Source organism: Amia ocellicauda, chromosome 7 (assembly GCF_036373705.1).
Source record: "Amia ocellicauda isolate fAmiCal2 chromosome 7, fAmiCal2.hap1, whole genome shotgun sequence".
Lineage (NCBI taxonomy): Eukaryota > Metazoa > Chordata > Actinopteri > Amiiformes > Amiidae > Amia > Amia ocellicauda.
In genome coordinates, this window is record NC_089856.1 from 5,677,232 (window position 1) to 5,699,781 (window position 22,550).

A 22,550-nucleotide genomic window follows, 5' to 3' on the forward strand; every position below is an offset into this window, starting at 1 on the left:
AACCAAACTACAACCTCACACAATTTTGCCACCGTGAAATGTGTTAGCTGGTAGACAACGTACACGTGCTCGTATCCTGCAATCACAGCCACAAGTGCACGTCTCCCACTGTGGTGCAGACCATCCCCACGCAGCAGTGCTCTGCCCCCCGTCGCTGTGGGTGACATGGGAAAGTCATGGCTGTTCGGCGAGTGCTGACTCCCTCAGCTTTGATTCATCAGCTCCTGTTTCTCCAACTCTGCGGGCGACTCCAGCGGTAGTCAAGGGCACCCCCCCACCCCACCACAACCTCCTTTTCGTCAGTGTACAGAAAACACAATATGACAGGTGGTTAAGAATTAGAAGACAATAAAGAAAGCCTACACCGACAGAGCCTATTTATTTATTTGAAAAGATTTTGGTGGTTTTGCACTCTTTGTAATAGATGTTCTTTTTATGTTCTTTTTTTTTCTTGATCACATTATCACAATTTATCACATTTTTTACATTCAATTACTCATTTATACATCTAGGTATTTAGTGGAGTAAAGCACTTGCTCAAGGGTACAAGACAACCCTCAGCGCAGGAGTCCGGAGACCTAGTCACCATATTACACACAGTATGACTTAAACTAAATTAAGAGGATAGGATAACTATATGGGGAAATAAGGAATGCATTTGTTTTCGCAATGAGAGTCTACAAGGAAAGTATTAAGATATGGACTTCCATATTTATACATCATCTTCAATTAGAGAACAAGATTTGTAAACACTGAGTAATGGTATGATCGTCAGTAGCTCGGGAAGCCCTGCTGATTTCTCACTGTCTTCCATGGCATAAAACACACACATAAAACCAGGGACGTGGAATGTGACGAGACTGATGTATAAATAGATGGCTTCAAGAGGGGGGGAAGGAAACTGGGTGATGGGGACTCCCCGCTGTGTTTTCACCGGGTCAAACTGTTTAATGTTTTTACAGAAAGGAAAAAACGTCAATCCACGCTCCGTTCCGAGAGTGCTCTCTCTCTGCGGCTCGGTGCGCTCCCAGCCCTGCCGTTCTCCCTCATCAACTCACTGCCACCAGTCAGCGGGCTGAGACATTAAACACTCGCTTGGGGACACTGGGTGGCTGCTGCAGTCCCGGTGGCAGGCAGGTGAAGCGCAGAAACTGTTATGACAAGGGTGAGGGAGCGGTGAAGCGCACTTAAAACACAGGGACCTGATGAAAAGTCGCATCGGAGAAACTGTTTCATTATTTAACACGGGTGGGCAGCTGTGTCTTACATTTAATTTGACCCAACCTTAGCTTTTATAATGTTGTGTGCTTTTATCTCCATACAATGGAAGGATTATATTATATGACACATATTTATGGCCTAGTAGTCGTAGTAGGAATAGACCTAATAAGATAATAATAGGCCTAATAAGATACAAATACAATACAAATAAATACAAATAATATCATTGCAGGTCTCTATGTACAGAATTAACAGGTAAAAATACAGATTTAATATCGGAACAATCAAAATGTTGCATTTTCTGAATCTAATATTTTTTTTTAAATATTGCTTGCCATGTGATATAACACTGCATGCTAGGCTACTTATTCGCTGCAATTGGTTTGCAAAAAACATCAAAATAAATCATATCCCAAATGATTTCATCCCAAATTACCCTATTATCGGTGGACATCAGGCCAGGCTTAAACACTGTGAAACTGCCGATACTGACACCATTGCTCGCACCGAATGAGATAATAGATTCAGTCTCTGTAGGCTACTAAGTTGAGGGAGAACGAGTTAAGTGAATGTGTGTGTGTGTGTGTGTGTGTGAGAGACAGAGAAAGGGAAAGAGAGAGAGAAAGAGAGATAGTGAATTGCCTATGTAGAACTAGATCATTTAGAAAGGTTCACGGGCAGGCCAAACAGAATAAAATATTACATTTAACTGAAAACCTCCCATCAATAAAACATGAAGGGGGTTCGGTGGTTCATTTATTCCGAGACTGCTCCTGGATTTAATTACTCTCCTCGCTGGCAAGCCGATTGCCGGAGACTGTTTTGTTTACCTACTCACAAGCGCGGTGCCAAGGCCCTGAATAGTTTGTGATGGATGACGGAAAGACGCCACTAAGGAATAAACCCATAATGACAACAACAACAACATTAACAACAACAAAAGTGTGTCAGAATTTGAACTCGTGTGAGTACAGATGCCCAGTCACAGATTTAGCCCTTTAACACCAATCAACTGCCATCTAAAAAGGAAGAGTTTGAAAGTGAATCAGTTTAGATGTGAACATAAAATTCTCTACCAAGTGCTGTAAGCTTGGTTCCCTAAAAGCAAAGTGGGCCTATATGTGTTTAAAGGCCATTTGAACAATGTGGCTATTATACTTCCCATCCCCAATAATTGACTCAAATAGTAATTAACCAGCCCACACCAGTGACTGGCCAATTTTAGAATGTCTTTAAGGTTGAAGGACAGATAAGTATACACAATTCATGAAACATACAGATTATTTTCATGGAAAGAGGTGAGTGTACGTACATGTATGTACTTGGCCACTATAAATATATATTTCAAACATTAAGCTCTGCAATTAGCGGTACTCGAAAGATACAATCCGGTAATTACTGAAAACACCTGTGGAAAGCATTTAGCTGCTAATTGCGTTGCCAAACAACTGCCGAATTTGTATAACAATCAGTCGTAATGGCACAAAAGAACGGGGGCTTGGTTTATTCTGTGTCAGATCTTTATGGACCAGAGGGACGCCAAAGACACCAGGTCTGAGAGTATCTTACTAATGAGTATCTAAAACCACTCCGTTCAGTTTTCAAGACTCAAAACAGGAGACACCTCTGTACACAAAGGATGGCAGCAGCGTGGAACAAGCTACCTAGCTACACTGCTGAAGCACATGCCCTGGGATCCTTCAAGAAATGTCTTGACAAGATCCTCAGAGCAATAAAACACTAGCAACCAAACGAGCAAGATGAGGCAAATGGTCTACTTTAATTTATTTGCTCTCAATCCCCTGCACTAGGGCCACAAAAAGCTTTCCAAAGCACAGCGGGGGGGCGGGGGAGCATATCTAAATAAATATAATAAACCACTGGAATTCAGATGATGAACCCCTTCTTTAATTATGGCAAATTGATTTTTCATGTTGCACCGGGAATGCAAATTCATCTCTTTCACCAAGTTTCTCAGTAATCTCTTACTCCCGGGTCCCGTTTACTCAAGCTGCTGCGGTCTGTCTCCTGGTCCCCGTCTCCCTTTTCTGAACAGCAAATGTTCTTTCTAAACTACTGTGTCTATTGACTAATGCCCAAACGCTCTCTCTTTACACGCATGCACCTAGTTTAAGCCGGCCACCCCAGGCCGCTGCATGCTACATTTGTTCCAGAACTCCACATTCGCTTGCGAGAGTGCTCGTTTTGAACTAATTATTTCCCCTAAGTCTCGGCGCATTTCCCCACAATATGCGCTAATGACTGTGCTCCCAGTTCGCCCTGAAAGTAAGCTAAATTACCCTCTTTAAATGCATGCCAATTTCGGTTTTAATTGGGTTAGAGCAGCAGCATACCATACCTGAGAGTAGTAATGCTACTGCTGCTGTTGTTGTTCTCCTACTTCCAAAAAACAAAACTGAGAGAAACAACTTGACAAAGACCCCCAAAACACCAATTTCACATAAACCTTACAGGATTGGGAAGGTCTATTGCCCTGGATAAACTCCCACTGGCTGTAACTTTCTATGTCTTCACCCCTCCCCTGGAGACTGCCTTTTATTTTTATGGTGGGATTCATAAACAATTCATTTCATTTTATTCCATGGCAATAATATGGGCCACAAGTTTGAAGGATGGGCCATTGTCTGCGTTTTGGCTTTCATTATGCCTTTTTAGAAAGAGCGGTTTCTAGTCCCTACACTACCTTAGTTTCAAGGGGTTTGAAATGAAAATCTCTCACCTAAAATGTGTCTTCAGGGCTGAAGTGTATTCAGACATTTGTTCCAAACTGATCTTTTAATGGCTGTAGGCCTGAGAATGTACCAAGACGGCTTAAATTGATCAGAATTAATCGTTTCTGACATTTGAACAAGTTGGCGATTTGGTGATCTAAAACCCCACTGGACAGGGCTTTTCCAAAACCAGGGTTGGGGATGCCCAACACATGAATGGAGCCACTGTTGTCATTTGATGTCATCGTGAGGATCTGTAAGACGAGGTGACTTGGATTTCAAGCCAAGAATTGACTGTTTGATAGTGGAAACCAGAGCTGGTGCCATCAACTACACCATGGGCCAGAAAGCTGTAACACTTATCACTTATCTTCTCACTCAAACAGCTGTTAAAATCCCCCACAAATTACCTTAATTTAAAAAGCTGTCAAAAGCAATTAATGGAATTCTAACTGCTGGTCTTACTCTGGAGAAGTGACCAAATTTTGATTATCAGGCGCAGTATTTGTTTAGACGTGATTACAAAGGCACACTTAAAATTCTCCAAAGCTGGAAGACAGGAAGTGCAGTGGGGGAAGCAAAATAATGTTACAACAGACTGTAAACAAATCTGTAAAATCTCCAGTAACTTACTGGCAGCAGAGTTCCCATTAAGTTAGTGTAAAATGTCATACTATACATACTATACATGTTTACTGTAATTATTCCAACAAACTTCAGCTCAGTGTCTTATCAAATAGCTTATAGTGATGACACAATGTCCACCAAGCTTTTCAAACGTGTCCCAAGCAAATACACTCTAATCATGCTAAATATACGAAATTAGCTAAAACGTATTCAGCAAGTCCAGACATTATTTGTAGAAATCTACAGGATTTACACACAACAAGGGTGCTAAATGTTTGCTCCCTTACCAGAAACTGTGTGTCTTTGAAATTGTAGAAATTTGACATTGCACAGAGAGACAATGTTTGGATTATTGTTGGAACACAGGTTATGCATTCACATACACCGATCAGCCATAACATTATGACCACTGACAGGTGAAGTGAATAACAGTGGGTCAGTCAGACAGTGGGTGGGATATAGTAGGCAGCAAGTGAACATTTTGTCCTCAAAGTTGATGTGTTAGAAGCAGGAAAAATGGGCAAGCGTAAGGATCTGATCGACTTTGACGAGGGGCAAATTGTGATGGCTAGACGACTGGGTCAGAGCATCTCCAAAACTGCATCTCTTGTGGGGTGTTCCCGGTCTGCAGTGGTCAGTACCTATCAAAAGTGGTCCAAGGAAGGAAAAGCGGTGAACCGGCGACAGGGTCATGGGCGGCCAATGCTCATTGATGCACATGGGGAGTGAAGGCTGGCCCGTGTGGTCCGATCCAACAGACGAGCTACTTTAGCTCAAATTGCTGAAAAAGTGAATGCTGGTTCTGATAGAAAGGTGTGAGAACACACAGTGCTTCACAGTTTGTTGCGTATGGGGCTGCGTAGCCGCAGACCAGTCAGGGTGCCCATGCTGACCCCTGTCCGCTGCCGAAAGCACCTACAATGGGCACGTGAGCATCAGAACTGGACCACGGAGCAATGGAAGAAGGTGGCCTGGTCTGATGAATCACGAGTTCAAGGTGTTGACTTGGCCTCCAAATTCCCCAGATCTCAATCCAATCGAGCGTCTGTGGGATGTGCTGGACAAACAAGTCCGATCCATGGAGGCCCCACCTCGCAATTTACAGGACTTAAAGGATCTGCTGCTAACGTCTTGGTGCCAGATACCACAGCACACCTTTAGAGGTCTAGTGGAGTCCATGCCTCGACAGGTCAGGGCTGTTTTGATGGCAAAAGGGGGACCTACACAATATTAGGCAGGTGGTCATAATGTTATGGCTGATCGGTGTGTATGTCAGAGGAAATACCTTAAAAGTACGCTGTTACCAGCTCAGTGTCATGCAGAACAGGTTACAGGTTAGTGCGGGAAAGACTTCATGTGTGGGCAGAAGACTGTGGACTTCTCTTCTCCTCTTCTCTCTGATGCATTTCTCTGTCTCTCTCCCTGGACCGCAGAATTATATTTCACTGGTTTTCGCTCACAGTCCACTGTGGTGAACGCTAAAATGTTTTAATATGTTTTGAACCACTAAATAGCCTAGCATACTTAAGATGACACATACTTGACCCGAATGATAAATCTCCTTTTTCTACTCTTACACATTCTATGATGTGATGCCAGTGACAATTAAAAAAAACGGTCCTTTAACAAATGAATGCAGGCTTTTTGAGGGTAAATAAAAGTCTCTTTTCATGTCTGGTGAGAGTGCAGGAAACAGCGGGATTCCAGTCGGAGAGATGGGAGAAGAGAGAAGGAAAGAGAGAGAGAGAGAGAGAGAGAGAGAGAGAGAGAGAGATGGGGTGGGGGGGCAGCAGACCACAGTGTGAATGACAATGCAAATAGTGATCGAGGTGGCGCAGTGTCGCTGTACTTCACGCTTGGTAAAACAGATTGAGAAAGCGCTGGGAAAAGGACGCTGTGACTTAAGTGTCAGGGAAATAGACCTTCAATTCATTATAGACTGGTGCATCAGTGAGGGATTATTACACACATGTGGAAGGGTTCTCGATATTTTTACATGTATTATTTTATTGGATAGGTGTTCCAGTCAGACTATGTTAAAGTCCAATCAGGAAAGCAGGGTATTAATGCTTTTTTATTATTATTAATAACAATGTAATACTACTAATAATAATCATAATAATACAAATCCAGATTCTACACTCTTGGTAGGCTATGCTGAAGGTTACACCTTCCTTGTCTTTTCCCCCTTTTTTTTTTTGACTGCACCTTTATGCACCCATTTTTCCCAACACATGAATGGATGTTGAGAAAAGGGACAGCAGCTAATGCTACTCACTGGGACTCAACTGTGAAAAGAGTATCAAGAACTTTGACTGCCACTGTAGAAAAAGAAATCAGTGGTGATTAATGATCCTTGCAGAGCTGTGTCTGCCACTGTGACATTGTTTCTGTTTCCTTTTTCTTGTCTTTTTTATAGCCTACAGTTGACATTCCGGTTAAAAGCTCCAGTTCAAGTCCTATCAGTTTTTTCAACAGAGAACAAACTCTATCTTTCTCACACACACACACACACACACACACACACACACACACACACACACACACACAAAGACACTTATTCATTTAACGGAAAACGACAAGAGAGGGTTATTTTACAGTTGATTTTTCTAACACTGCAGATCTCAATAACATCTCCTCGACTCATTCAAGGTCATTCTGGCTGCGTTTCCAGAAATGAGAGCGGTCAGATCTGCGGGAACAGGGCCGCCCGGGCACCGAGAAACAAATCAGCACCTGCTCTCTCTCTTAACGCGCTGTAATAGTAATAATCAGAAATGAAACCGAAAGAAGAAATCAAGTCTGAAGGGACATTTATCTACTGTACTGTAACGGTAATGTATTTGACTACACCCACGCAGCGACTCCCCCGCAAACCGCCGGCAGGCGCGTATTTTATGAATAAGAATCACAGTCGAGTGTGTCGCTGACCTCCGAGTAAACAGAATTAGCCGAAAACGAAGAAAAACCAAGACCAAGAAGAAGCGGGGAAAAAAGTTTACCGGCTCTATATTTAGAGAAAAGCAGCCCACCTGGTTGCATAATTATTCAAATATCTGTATCCACACCAAGGATAAGTGTCTGATTAATGAAAACAGTGGCTGAATTACACCTTTTCAATACATACTGCATTCAGAGTCTTCACACCTTGTACCTTCTTGGCACATAATGAGAAGATTGCATTAAAAAAAAAAACATAATTATAACCTGTTTTCCCCTCATCATATAACTGCACTCTGTATAGTCTACTTAGTCACTAAACTCTAGCAAAACTAATTGAAATGGGCTTGCTTTTAAAGAGGATACAATACAAATAATTAAAAAAGGGGCATTTGAAATGTAGGGCTATAATTAATAGGCTACATCGGTATTTAGTCAAATTTGCTTAAGGAAGGGACTAGTCAATGCATCATAAACTTGAGGCCTATGTTCAGCAAGAACAAGACACAACAGCGTACTAAAATCGTCTACTTATTAGACAGTTTCAATATTGCATCACAAAGGCAACGAAAACAAGCAATAGTGGATTTGTTGTGCAGTGCTAAAATAAATGTAATGCACAGCAGGCCCTCTCACCTTGTTCCTCCGTGCTTTTGGATGCGCACAATCACATCTGCAAACATCCAGTGCATTTTCCCACTGTTCGTCTTGCTGGAAATGAAATGCAACTCCGTCTCTCATCCATTAACTCCCAACTCCCTGTCCCCCAATATATGTTGTTCAGTGAAACGCACTCCATCACAGATCAAAGATTACTCGAGCTTCCCGGCATAATAGAAACATAACTCGAAAAGAACATAAACTAAGGAAATATTTCCAACGCGAAACACTGCAACATTTGTCAAGTCTAAATGTTTTTTCCTGTTATATTGCGCGTAGTGAAAACACACTTATGTAACAGGAAAAAAAAAACAGCTTTGCTTTCAACTCCTAAATCAACAGTAACAAGTTAATTATGCAAGCATTCCCCGAAGAAAAGGAAAATCTGTCCTACAAAATGTAATTTCTAGCTTTTCTAACTCTGTTTACATCTTGAAGTTAGCAAGTGCCTATATATACTTACAACTAAAATGCAATGTTTCTTTAAAGCAACGGATTTGCTTTTTTACACAAAGAAACTGAAATAAAATCAAAATGCTCCAAGCAGTTGTAAACAGTAACCGAAACCAAGTGTGAGTTGTGTGACACTAATATGTCCCGCAACAACTTTAAATGGATTTTACCTCCTCCTCCACGGATTAAAGATGCCAAATAGTATCATTAGTGAAGACCAGGGACGTCCAACCCTAGTCCTGGAGAGCCGCACTGCCTTCTGTTTTTTGTTTAATCCAAACCATTTAATTGAACCAATTGTTGGGCTTAATTGGACAAAAGTACATTGATTGATACTTTAGAGCAATTTAAAACCGTTAGGACTGTGGCTCTCCAGGAACACGGTTGTCCAGCCCTATTGCAGACAGACAAAATAGACACGACCCACCCCAGCATGCACACTGCTTTGCGTTGCTAACTATTTTTGTATTTCTGCTAGCTATATCTCAGCGATTTAAAACTTCAACGTTTTTTCCCTTTTTAAACGGTTCAGGGTTAGAGTCGTGATCGTGCTCTGCAATGAGGGACTCTAAGACCAAAGACACACAAGAGGGAGGGAGGGAGGGGAAAATCGACAATAGCTCTTCAACTTCAACAGTTTCTTGGAATTTCTCAAAAGTCTCCGAGGTGCTAATTAGTTTGCAGTGCATCTCCGCCAAACGCGCCCCCCCTCCCCACCGCCTCACCCGGGGCGTCCCGGACCGGTAATCAAGAGATCTGCGCAGGAAGGTAGGCTAGGCTTGGCTCCTGGAAAATACACAAATACACGAACAAATCCATGAATTAATCAAATAGATCATCCTGACCACAACTGACAGTAGACAACACAACATCCAAAAATGCATACGCGTTCCCACCCGTGGTAATTAAAGTGAAATCCCTTGCCATGCTTCATGCGTACAGGAGGAACACCAGTGCGCGAAGAGCAGGGGGGGTAGGGAGCAGGAAAATGTAGACATGGGAGAAGAGTGAGAAAAAATGATCTGAACAAGAGAAAACGAGAAAAAAAAAACGAAATGAGTTTTGAACGCACGGAAGTTTAGCCTGCGGTCCAGGGAGACTTTCACTCGATAATTATAATGCATTTCGAGGCTTAATGAAGATTGAGCCCTTAATAGCGCAGGGACAAGCAGACCAGGAGGCAACTGGAAAGACGGCAGCTTACATGGTGCATAGGCTATGTCAAAGTTCACTGAAAACATGCATACATATACACTGAGATTATTATAGAAAATATACATACCAAATAACATTTTGTGTCAAAATCAGATATTCCCAAAATGTGTCATTCTATAGAAAACACATCTATAGAATGTCTACAGAGAACTGGCCCTAGTTCATTTCTATTGAATTCTATAGAAAACAAATCTATAGATTTATATCAATATATTGTAACAGTTTTCTCCTTCACTGTCATGCAGGGGGTTCAGAAACAATGCAATGTTCTTTATTTCTTACTATTTATTAGGTGAAGTATTTTACATATCAAAATAAAAACACTCAATTTAAAAATTAAAGTTTTTTTTTTTTAAATCCATTTTTAAAATCGTCTTCAGACATTAACATCTTAAAAGTATTTCTTACGTGCGCTTACATTTATAAAGGCATGAACTGGCAGTAGAAAGAACTAAGGAAAGACACGACAGGTGTGGAGGGCTGTTTCCATCCCAGACGAGAGAAGTCAGGGTGGGGAACCAGAACATCAGACAGAGGTACACAAACAGTGGGAGGACATAGGGGACCAAAATACAGCACACAGACAAACATCCCCAAACCCCAAACCCCACACACCCCATGCTGTCCACTGTAATGTCCAGCTTCCCAGCAGCCCTTGCGCGGCGCGGATACTAATGAGCCAGGGCGGCTCCGGCCCCCTAGTGGCCATTACAATATAATTACTACGATTTTCTATAGGGTTACATATCTCAATATTTTCTGTAGAATTTAATACATGTTCAATTGATTACACCGTGTAACAAATTATTATTATTATTATTATTATTATTATTATTATTATTATTATTATTATTATTATTGTTCCTGGGTAGTAAGTGTTATTTCCTAATTGCTTATGCCTCAAAAGTATAGAAAATGGCTATTATTCACCACAAACTTTGCTTTTGTGACCAGGACAGTGATATTTTGAAATGTAACTATTTCCAATGAGAAAACGGGCGAATTTGTGTCTTCTCATTCACATAAAGTCAGAATAAAACAACATATGAATCCAAATTAACATGTATTTATACTAAAGGAATATAAAAATGACTACAAAAGATTTAGAAGTGAGTAGTTTTGATTCAAGCTGATAGAAGAGCAACTTTGACTGAAATAAGCACTCGTTACAACCGAGGTATGCAGCAAAGCATTTGTGAAGCCACAACACGTACAACCTTGAGGCGGATGGGCTACAACAGCAGAAGACCCCACCGGGTACCACTCATCTCCACTACAAATAGGAAAAAGAGGCTACAATTTGCACAAGCTCACCAAAATTGGACAGTTGAAGACTGGAAAAATGTTGCCTGGTCTGATGAGTCTCGATTTCTGTTGAGACATTCAGATGGTAGAGTCAGAATTTGGCGTAAACAGAATGAGAACATGGATCCATCATGCCTTGTTACCACTGTGCAGGCTGGTGGTGGTGGTGTAATGGTGTGGGGGATGTTTTCTTGGCACACTTTAGGCCCCTTAGTGCCAATTGGGCATCGTTTAAATGCCACGGCCTACCTGAGCATTGTTTCTGACCATGTCCATCCCTTTATGACCACCATGTACCCATCCTCTGATGGCTACTTCCAGCAGGATAATGCACCATGTCACAAAGGTCGAATCATTTCAAATTGGTTTCTTGAACATGACAATGAGTTCACTGTACTAAACTGGCCCCCACAGTCACCAGATCTCAACCCAATAGAGCATCTTTGGGATGTGGTGGAACGGGAGCTTCGTGCCCTGGATGTGCATCCCACAAATCTCCATCAACTGCAAGATGCTATCCTATCAATATGGGCCAACATTGCTAAAGAATGCTTTCAGCACCTTGTTGAATCAATGCCACGTAGAATTAAGGCAGTTCTGAAGGCGAAAGGGGGTCAAACACAGTATTAGAATGGTGTTCCTAATAATCCTTTAGGTGAGTGTATAAGCTTTATATAGAATTTCAATAAACCTGTAGGAGTTACCTGCTATTTGAAATTAAATAGATAGATTTGAAATTCAACCAGCGACATACACATGCATACACGCATTCAGTTCAAGACATTGACCCTCACATACCGCAGTCTGGACCACACTGCACTGAGTTACCTTCAGACCCTCGTCTCCCCATACATCCCCTCCAGACCACTGTGCTCCTCCAGTGCCAGAAGACTAACTCTGCCTCCTCTCCACTCTCCTTCCCCCAGAGCCGCTCCTTCTCATCCCTGAACCCTAAATGGTGGAACAACCTTCGCACTGAAGTGAAAACTGCAGAGTCCTTGACCTCCTTCCGGCGCTTACTCAAGACACATCTTTTCCGACAGTACTTGTAATTTAGTCTTTCATTCTCCTGTAAGATAGCACTTATACAACATTTTCTCATACTCTTACCTTTGCATTACTTGCACTTGTATTGTTTATTTTATCCCCTATGCTCCCTTTCCCTTGGCTCTTAGTTTTGATTTAACATCTTGTCTGCACTCATCAGCTTTTTCATTCTAGGATGTAAGATTTATATATTGTTTACTGTATATCTCATATACACTTGTGTAAATTGTGAATTTGTAAAATGTATTATGCATTGAATTGCAATGTATTATTGCACTTTGTATTGCACTTATATTTTGTAAGTTGCCCTGAACAAGACTTGCTAATGAATAAATAATAATAATAATAATAATAATAATATATTTTATAAAATCTGCAATAGATTCCCAATGTAAAATTATAATCTTCACAATGACAAGTTATCAAAAACATATATGAAAATATAAATAAAAACAAGAATCCCAAGACTGCAACATACTCATCCAAACCTCTTTTCATATACTCAGCCACATTTCAAATGTTTAACACCTCACCCTCCACAAAACATACATGATTGTTTTACAGAAAACATGTATAAAGTATATCAGATAATACATTATTCCCACAATTTTACAGTGTAGATTGATAAGATGTGTGCACTATCATCAACACCTAGTCAGCGGTCTGGAGAATTGTAGGACTTCCTGTCATCTTTACCTCTTTGCATTTGCTCTTCATGGCTTGAATTTAATCTGACCTTTTAGGAGTGGGGTATTTTCACAGTGTAAAACCTAGCAATGAAAGACCACCCAAAAATGAATAATTTGAAATTACTAAAGACTATAAGATGTTTCATTTGCACAATTTCTCAAGCTGTTCTCTTCCTAAAATGTGAATTGTATATACAGGGCATGTAACTTTCAAATTGTACATTGTAAATTGACAACATACCGCTCTGACCTTTTACTACTTAAAATGTGTTCTTGCATCAATTTATTCCCAGTGGTTATGCTTTTATTTATTAATGAACTATATTTCCCTAAATAAAGCCAATTATATTTAGGCAATATGTGTCATCATATTTAGGAACCCATTTAACTATTAAAGTGAAAGAACAAAATTCCTATAAGCTGACATTGTAGAAATTGCACACATTTCACTGGCAGGTTACCCTGCATTGCAGCTGCTCACGTGACATAACTTTGCCAGAGATTAGTCTGTGTGTGTATGTAAGTTAATGCTGTATCTTTACAAGTGCAAGGCAGTCTGAAAATAAAATAGTTTGATGTTTATGATTTTGGGAGCATCTTGACTATATATTTTAATGATGTCAGTTGTTTTGAGGTCTCCAATGTTTTACACCGTCTGTGCTTATTCTATGTACGAATGGTGTTCCATGCTAATTTCAACAGGTTAATCCCCACCAAACTGCACAGACGGCTGATCGGCAATACTTATATGAGCTTTGTGCTGATTTATTTGCATGCTTTTCTTTGGTAAAACAGCTGCTGTGAATCTTACAGTGTACTGTAAGATATTCCAATCTGTCAAATATACGATTGGAAACAAAGTTTTTCAGAAATGTTTCTGGACCTTTTAATCACTTTACTGTAACTGCTTCAGTAGTACTGTAATTAATATTGCTGTCTGCTCTACCCCTCTGCACACATCAGGGAGGGACCTGTCTAGTTGTATTTCTGGTTGTATGTTGCCCTTGTATTGCATGTTGTATTTACTATATTTTGTCATGCTTTGGAAACAGTGTTTCTTGTGAGAACTGTAAGGTAATAAATAAATAAACAAATAAATAACTCCACCTGACACTTTTACCACACCCTGGACATGCCCCCAGAAACCCTAACTCAATGGAAAGTCACAGGAATGAATTTGAAATGTACTGATGTGCTGTCTTGGGCTCCTAATTCTTCAAATTCATAATCCCACAGGATTGGCTTCCTGTATATTCTTGGAGCTACAGTTATGTTGAGTGTCTTTTGTATGGTTTGTTAAATTGAAATACACGGTCTTAGATTATATTTTGTATTTCCTATAAATATTAAGAGATCCCTAGACTTGGTCTTGGCTACCTCTGGCTTTTCTGATGTGTGTGTTTGTGTGTTTACTTGTAAGTGCTCCATTGCTGTACTCCCTTGAGGTGTGATAGGCTTCAAAAGGAAATAAATAAGTAAATAATAAATAAATAACTTGCTTGATCGTTAACTATCCGAAATCCTGACATGGGTTTCTTCTGCAACGTCTTAAAAGCCTGCTTCAGCTGGATGTTTCTTTGATTTTACACATTAAAGGGTTGCCCTTTCAACCTATAAGGGAGGCGAATAAATAAATAAACCCAGCCTAGAGAACGCACGCACGCACGCACGCACGCTGACACCAGGAACGCCGTTGCGGGAAACACGTGCCAGCTCAGAACAACTCAGGATCCACTTGGTGACTTTTTAGCCCCAGACCCCCTGCTTTCTCTCTCTCACACACATTGCCTTTTCTTAACGAGCCCCGCAAGAGCCAAGAAACTCAGTGATTAGCGCCTTTCCCTGGCTGCTAGATAACCACGCTGACTCACTCAATCTCAGCCCTGAGTGATTGCCCTCTGGGGACCGATTGGCAGCTACGTGAGAGACTGGCGCACTTAAAGACACAAAGCGCATGAAAATCACACAGCACCAGCTGAAGAGGAGGCCCTCACCCCGGCCTGACGGTTTTCATTGCAACTGAGCTCTTAATTGAACCTCCAATGTAGCCTTCAATTAAGCAATTGAGAGCTCCATTGGAACGTAAAACACCAGGGGGCGGGGTGGAGCGGGGCCCCAGGAGCGGTTTGGGGGCCACTGGTCACCTCTGCTATTCTGACGTGAAATTGTTTTTTTCTCGGGGTGGAGTAGAGTCTATGGGAATGGCCTGCAAAGAGGAAGGGAGTCCTGTAAGTCAAGAATGATGGAAAGCTGTGCTTGGCATGAAATGGACTGGAGGACGTGTGAGTAAGTTTGGATTAGCAATTTATCCCAGAAAGGGCGGGGGTATGGTTGACAGATGTAGGTGGTATATTGAGAGATTTCATGAAAGGCAGGTTATTGGCTACAGGTTGGAGTTGAAGAACTGGGAGATGGGTAGACAGTCTAGCAATTAATGTGGAGAGAAAATGGTTGAGGGAGACAAATTCAAAGTAACCTACTGAAGAAGCTTCGGAAGACAGTGATGAAGACGTGAGACTTGTTGTTTCATGTAGTTATTCCTGCCTTCAACGGAACACAGGGGGGTTAAAATAAACACGGTCAGAAAAAAGTAAAACAAAACAAAACAAAAAACCCACGAATGTTTCTTGGAAGAGCGGCTGCCACCCAGACCGACTCACGCAGACCTCTGAGGACACCCGGTGGGCAAATAAGAAATTACATCCGCAGCAACAATCACAACAGTAAACAATGGCAATGGCTTTCCTAATACATTTTCTAGATATCATTTTATAATGTATTCTATCATTTTTAAAATTAATTTTAGTTTCATAATAATAATAATAATAATATCTTTCAACATAGGTCAAACACACATATAAGAACACTACAGATGTCCAAATAATAATTGAAGTAATGAGGACCTATGGAGTAGAGTGCAAGAACTGCAGAAGCGTGACATTGTAAATCAAATGGATAAGCATTTCATTCCAATTTCAACCTTTAGCATTAGCTTGGCAAGATAAAGCATATCCCCCCACCAATTTCTTGATTGTTCCATATCATTGCATCTCTAGATTTGTTGTTGCTGAACATTATTGCTTGGATTTCCTCCTGACATTGCTGCATATTCCTCCTTTTTGTTTAATGTATGCAAGGAAAGGGCCGCTTTTATTCTCTGGCAGAAATATAATGATAATATTAATAAACAAATCACACCACAAATGGACACAAATATTGTGTGATTTGAATTTGGCTCCACAGACTTCAAAAGCTATGGCCATATATATATATATATATATATAGGCAGGTGTGAAAAAATGCTGTGAAGTAAGAATGCTTTCAAAAATAGAAATGTTAATAAATTATATTTAATAATCAACTAAATGCAAAGTGAGTGAACAGAAGAAAAATCTACATCAAATCAATATTTGTTGTGACCATCCTTTGCCTCAATTCTTCTAGGTACACTTGCACAAAGTCAGGGATTTTGTAGGCATATAGTCAAATGTCTGATTAAACAATTATACCAAACAGGTAATAATGATCATCAATTCAATATGTACTGTAGGTTGAAACACAATCATTAACTGAAACAGAAACAGATGTATAGGAGGAATAAAACTGGGTGAGGAACAGCCAAACTCAGCTAACAAGGTGAGGTTACTGAAGACAGTTTACTGTCAAAAGTCATACACCATGGCAAGACTGAGCACAGCAACAAGACACAAAGTAGATATACTGTATCAGCAAGGTCTCTCCCAGGCAGACATTTTAAGGCAGACTGGGGTTTCCAGATGTGCTGTCCAAGCTCTTTTGAAGAAGCACAAAGATACCGGCAACGTTGAAGTCCGCAGACGCAGCGGTCAGCCAAGGAAACTTACTGCAGCAGATGAAAGACACATCATGCTTACTTCCCTTTGCAATCGGAAGATGTCCAGCAGTGCCATCAACTTGGCAGAAGACAGTGGGACCCTGGTACACCCATCTACTGTCCGCAGAAGTCTGGTCAGAAGTGGCCTTTATGGAAGACTTGCGGCCAAAAAGACATACCTCCGACATGGCAACAAGGCCAAGTGACTCAACTATGCACGAAAACACAGGAACTGGGGTGCAGAAAAATGGCAGCAGGTGCTCTGGTCTGCTGAGTCAAAATTTGAAATATTTGGCTGTAGCAGAAGGCAGTTTGTTTGCCGAAGGGCTGGAGAGTGCTACATGAATGAGTGTCTGCATGCAACAGTGGAGCACAGTGGAGGTTCCTTGCAAGTTTGGGGCTGCATTTCTGCAATTGGAGTTGGGGATTTGGTCAGAATGAATGGTCTCCTCAATGCTGAGAAGTACAGGCAGATACTTATCCATCATGCAATACCATCAAACTTATTCTGCAGCATGACAATGACCCCTAACATACTGCGACAGTCATTAAGAACTATCTTCAGTGTAAAGAATAACAAGCAGTCCTGGAAGTGATGGTATGGCCCCCACAGAGCCCTGATCTCAACATCGAGTCTGTCTGTGATTACATGAAGAGAGAGAAGCAACTGAGGCTGCCTAAATCCACAGAAGAGCTGTGGTTAGTTCTCCAAGATGTTTGGGCCAACCTACCTGCCGAGTTCCTTCAAAAAGTGTGCAAGTGTACCTAGAAGAATTGATGCTGTTTTGAAGGCAAAGGGTGGTCACACCAAATGTGGATTTGATGTAGATTTTTCTTCTGTTCACTCAGTTTGCATTTTGTTAATTGATAAATATAATCTATTAACATGTCTATTTTTGAAAGCTTTCTTACTTTTCAGCATTTTTTCACTGATCAATTTATATTAAATTGTTTCCAAGGCTGTTGTTTTTTTAAACTATATATATATATATATATATATATATATATATATATATAGTTTAAAAAAACAACAGCCTTGGAAACAATTTAATTCTGATCCGTTAAATGGGGGCTGTGGAAAACCTAGTCATTTAGAAGGGGTGGCACGATAGTGCAGTGGTTGGCGCTGCTACTGCCTCACAGGTCCAGGTGCCCATGTTTGATGCAGGCCTGTGGGTGTCTGCCTGTGTGGAGTGTACCTGTTCTCCCAGTGCCTGTGTGTGGTTTTCACTGGGTGCTCTGATTTTCTCCCACATGATTAGTTGATGGGCTACACTAAATTATGTCCTGTCCAGGGTGTCCTCTGCTTTGACTCTGTGTCTGATGGGTTTGACTCCAGCTCACTGTGACCCAGTACTGGATGAAGTGGTTATTGATAATGGATGGACAGTATTTTGGAGATGTTTTTTTTTTGGGGGGGGGGATTTTAAGGACTAGGGTTCCCTTATCTGAACAGGTGACTTTGTCTTAAGTCCAGGGTAATTCATTGGATCAATTCAATTCCTCACGAAATGCAAATAGTCAGTACATACCTCATTTATCTACCAGAAATGCCCGTCCACGTGGGAAACACAGTCCTCAATGCAAAACATGTTCAATATGTCCTCCCTCTTTGCAACAGGACACATCCAAGAAGACTAATAAAATTCCACAGTGCAGCTGGCAAAGTTTCTGCAGAGGTTGAATATACCTCTTGGTTGATTGTCTCTTTCAAGTCATCAGTTATGCATGAAAAAGTGTTGAACAGTTTTCTCCCAATGTGTTCCTAAAGTCTTGTAATAGGTCCAGTTTCTGGCACTGTTAGAAAAATGGAAGCAACTGAAATGGATGGATGAATACATGATCCAGCGATTCACAGGGTGTCCTATTAAACTAATTGTTCTAATAGGAATGGGCTGTCCAGGACACAGGGTTGCTCACCCCAGGGACCGGTTTGATTTAGGCAGATTGTTGTGCTGTCCAGGGTGCTGAAAACCCACCTGGTAACAGGTATTGAAAACTGTCCAGCCAGAATTAAATGACACCACTGAAATTGTGATGCAGATTGTCCTTGTGCTTAACAATAGGCACTGTGCTCTGTGTTTATGTATACACCACATGTATAATTCATGTACATGCTGTGTGCATCACAGAGATGTGTCATTGTGTGTTAGGAAACTAGCTGTGTGGACAAGCACAGTCTGTTTATCAGCTGTGTACACAGCGTGTGTAGGAACTGAAGGTAGGTGTGTGAGTGGGGTAAGATTTCTACTAGTTGCCAGTCAGTGTGGAAGGTTTTGTATGAGTGTGTGGGGTAAGTGTGTGTGTTTCTGCAGTGCAAATCTAGATAAGGAGGCAAGAATGTCTGCTACTGGCCCAAACACCCAAGCTGAGCCTGATAATTCAAACATTGTTCTCTGCAAATCTGGGATGTTATTATCCACATCTCATTGAAGGTCTACAGGATAAGGGTGTGTGTGTGTGTGTGTTTAGGAGCAATTGTTGGTATAGATATGGACAGATTTTCTTTAGTGTGTCTGTTTTGATGTATTAATGCATGTATGTGTCATAGATGGTATTGCATCACAATGTGTGTGCGAGAGAGAATGCCTAGAGAACCTATGTGTGTCTGAGCGCGTGCAGTCTGTGTGTGTGTGTATGAAGTGGTAGAAACCAAATGGTTCAGGGTTTGTACAGGATGTGGGGATTTTTAAGATGTGTGTGTGTGTGAGAGAGAGAGAGAGAGAGAGAGAGAATGAATGGCGGTGTTCAGAGTGAGACTGTCTGGGTTTCTGAGATGTGCCAAAACCCTGTGCTTAGGGTTTTAGCTGAAATGTCTCTAATGGAGCAGAAAGCGCAGAAAGTAAAATAATTGATTCTGGTGTCAGAAATCATTGCAGATTGCTATAGAACCCCCCTCTCCCCCACACACATTTCCTTCAACTTCCCCACAGCCGGTTAAGACACATTCACAGAAGCTTAATCAATGAACCAGAGAGAGAGAGAGAGAGAGAGAGAGAGAGAGAAATAGAGAGAAGGAGCAGGAAGGATTGAGAAAGGAGAGAGATGAGAGGGGAGGGAGAGTGAGAGACAGACAGAGACAGAGAGAGAGCGTGAGAAAGTGAGTGATCAGAGGATGGATTTGAGATAAATGACACACTGCTACATAAAGGGTTAATCACACAGAAGCGATATTCAAAGTTTAATGTAGCTGCTTGAGAGATATATTAAACATGATGTGGCGTTTGGACAGATTAGTCAAACTGTATTTTGCTCAGGCTGTAATTACAGGGCTAACAGTCCACCAAACACATATGTTACCAGTAGAGTAGAAAGTCTGTATTAATAGTTTGTATGTGATACTGCAAAGATCAGATCCTTATACAATTTATAAATAATGTTATAAACTGACATACATAACTACACTGAAGGGAAAACAATATTAACAACCAAATAAAGGTACATAGAATAAACAGTTTAAGTAAAATGGAAAAAGAATATAAAACAAAATATATAGTGGATATATGCCTGCAATATGATATAGTTGCGCTTGATTTGTATTGTCCAGAAAGGGACATAAGATATGTGCAGAAAATGTTATTTGGCAACAAACAGAAAACATTAACGACTCTGTGTGGTCGGGTAGAAAAGTTTTTGCATGTCGTCGTTGTCAGGACCAAAATACAGCCTCACAATGTTGCCAGAATGATGTGTTAGCTGAGACTTTCTCTGCCTGGTGTACAGTGAGGGAAAAAAGTATTTGATCCCCTGCTGATTTTGTATGTTTGCCCACTGACAAAGAAATGATCAGTCTATAATTTTAATGGTAGGTGTATTTTAACAGTGAGAGACAGAATAACAACAAAAAAATCCAGAAAAACACATTTCAAAAAAGTTATACATTGATTTGCATGTTAATGAGGGAAATAAGTATTTGATCCCCTATCAATCAGCAAGATTTCTGGCTCCCAGGTGTCTTTTATACAGTTAACGAGCTGAGATTAGGAGCACTCTCTTAAAGGGAGTGCTCCTAATCTCAGCTCGTTACCTGTATAAAAGACACCTGTCCACAGAAGCAATCAATCAATCAGATTCCAAACTCTCCACCATGGCCAAGACCAAAGAGCTGTCCAAGGATGTCAGGGACAAGATTGTAGACCTACACAAGGCTGGAATGGGCTACAAGACCATCGCCAAGCAGCTTGGTGAGAAGGTGACAACAGTTGGTGCGATTATTCGCAAATGGAAGAAACACAAAATAACTGTCAGTCTCCCTCGGTCTGGGGCTCCATGCAAGATCTCACCACGTGGAGTTTCAATGATCATGAGAACGGTGAGGAATCAGCCCAGAACTACACGGGAGGATCTTGTTAATGATCTCAAGGCAGCTGGGACCATAGTCACCAAGAAAACAATTGGCAACACACTACACCGTGAAGGACTGAAATCCTGCAGCGCCCGCAAGGTCCCCCTGCTCAAGAAAGCACATGTACAGGCCCGTCTGAAGTTTGCCAATGAACATCTGAATGATTCAGAGGAGAACTGGGTGAAAGTGTTGTGGTCAGATGAGACCATAATTGAGCTTTCTGGCATCAACTCAACTCGCCGTATTTGGAGGAGGAGGAATGACCCCAAGAACACCATCCCCACCGTCAAACATGGAGGTGGAAACATTATGCTTTGGGGGTGTTTTTCTGCTAAGGGGACAGGACAACTGCACCGCATCAAAGGGACGATGGACGGGGCCATGTACCGTCAAATCTTGGGTGAGAACCTCCTTCCCTCAGACAGGGCATTGAAAATGGGTCGTGGATGGGTATTCCAGCATGACAATGACCCAAAACACACAGCCAAGGCAACAAAGGAGTGCCTCAAGAAGAAGCACATTAAGGTCCTGGAGTGGCCTAGCCAGTCTCCAGACCTTAATCCCATAGAAAATCTGTGGAGGGAGCTGAAGGTTCGAGTTGCCATACGTCAGCCTCGAAACCTTAATGACTTGGAGAGGATCTGCAAAGAGGAGTGGGACAAAATCCCTCCTGAGATGTGTGCAAACCTGGTGGCCAACTACAAGAAACGTCTGACCTCTGCGATTGCCAACAAGGGTTTTGCCACCAAGTACTAAGTCGAAGGGGTCAAATACTTATTTCCCTCATTAACATGCAAATCAATGTATAACTTTTTTGAAATGCGTTTTTCTGGATTTTTTTGTTGTTATTCTGTCTCTCATTGTTAAAATACACCTACCATTAAAATTAGAGACTGATCATTTATTTTTCAGTGGGCAAACGTACAAAATCTGCAGGGGATCAAATACTTTTTTCCCTCACTGTATACTACTGTGGATCTCTCTGTGCTGAATGTGTAATGCGTCATCAGAGACTTAAGAAATGGAACGCGCTAGGACAGTGGCTGTGTTAACCACACTTGTTCGCCAGCTAGATTGCCAACGGATGGACAGCAGACAGCTCTGGCAGAGAAACTTGAGAGGAAACTGATCAAATATAGAGATGGAGTTGAGAGAAATTCTCTGGATGGGACAGCACAGCCCACACTCACGTGATTACAGGGCAATTAAGAGTAGCCAATCAACCTAAGCAGCACATCTTTGAGATGTGGGGGAGAAAGTGGAGAACTCTGCTAAGATCCACATGGACACAGGGAGAACATGCCAACCAGGGTCACAGGAATTGTGAGGCAGCAACGCTAACCACTGTACCACCCTGCCACCCATTTACAATAATCAAAGCCCCCTTGCCCCCTTTTTTCGTGTTTTTAAAAAACCTTAGAAGCTTTGGATGCTGGGATCTTTTGTCTTTGATGCAGTACTGC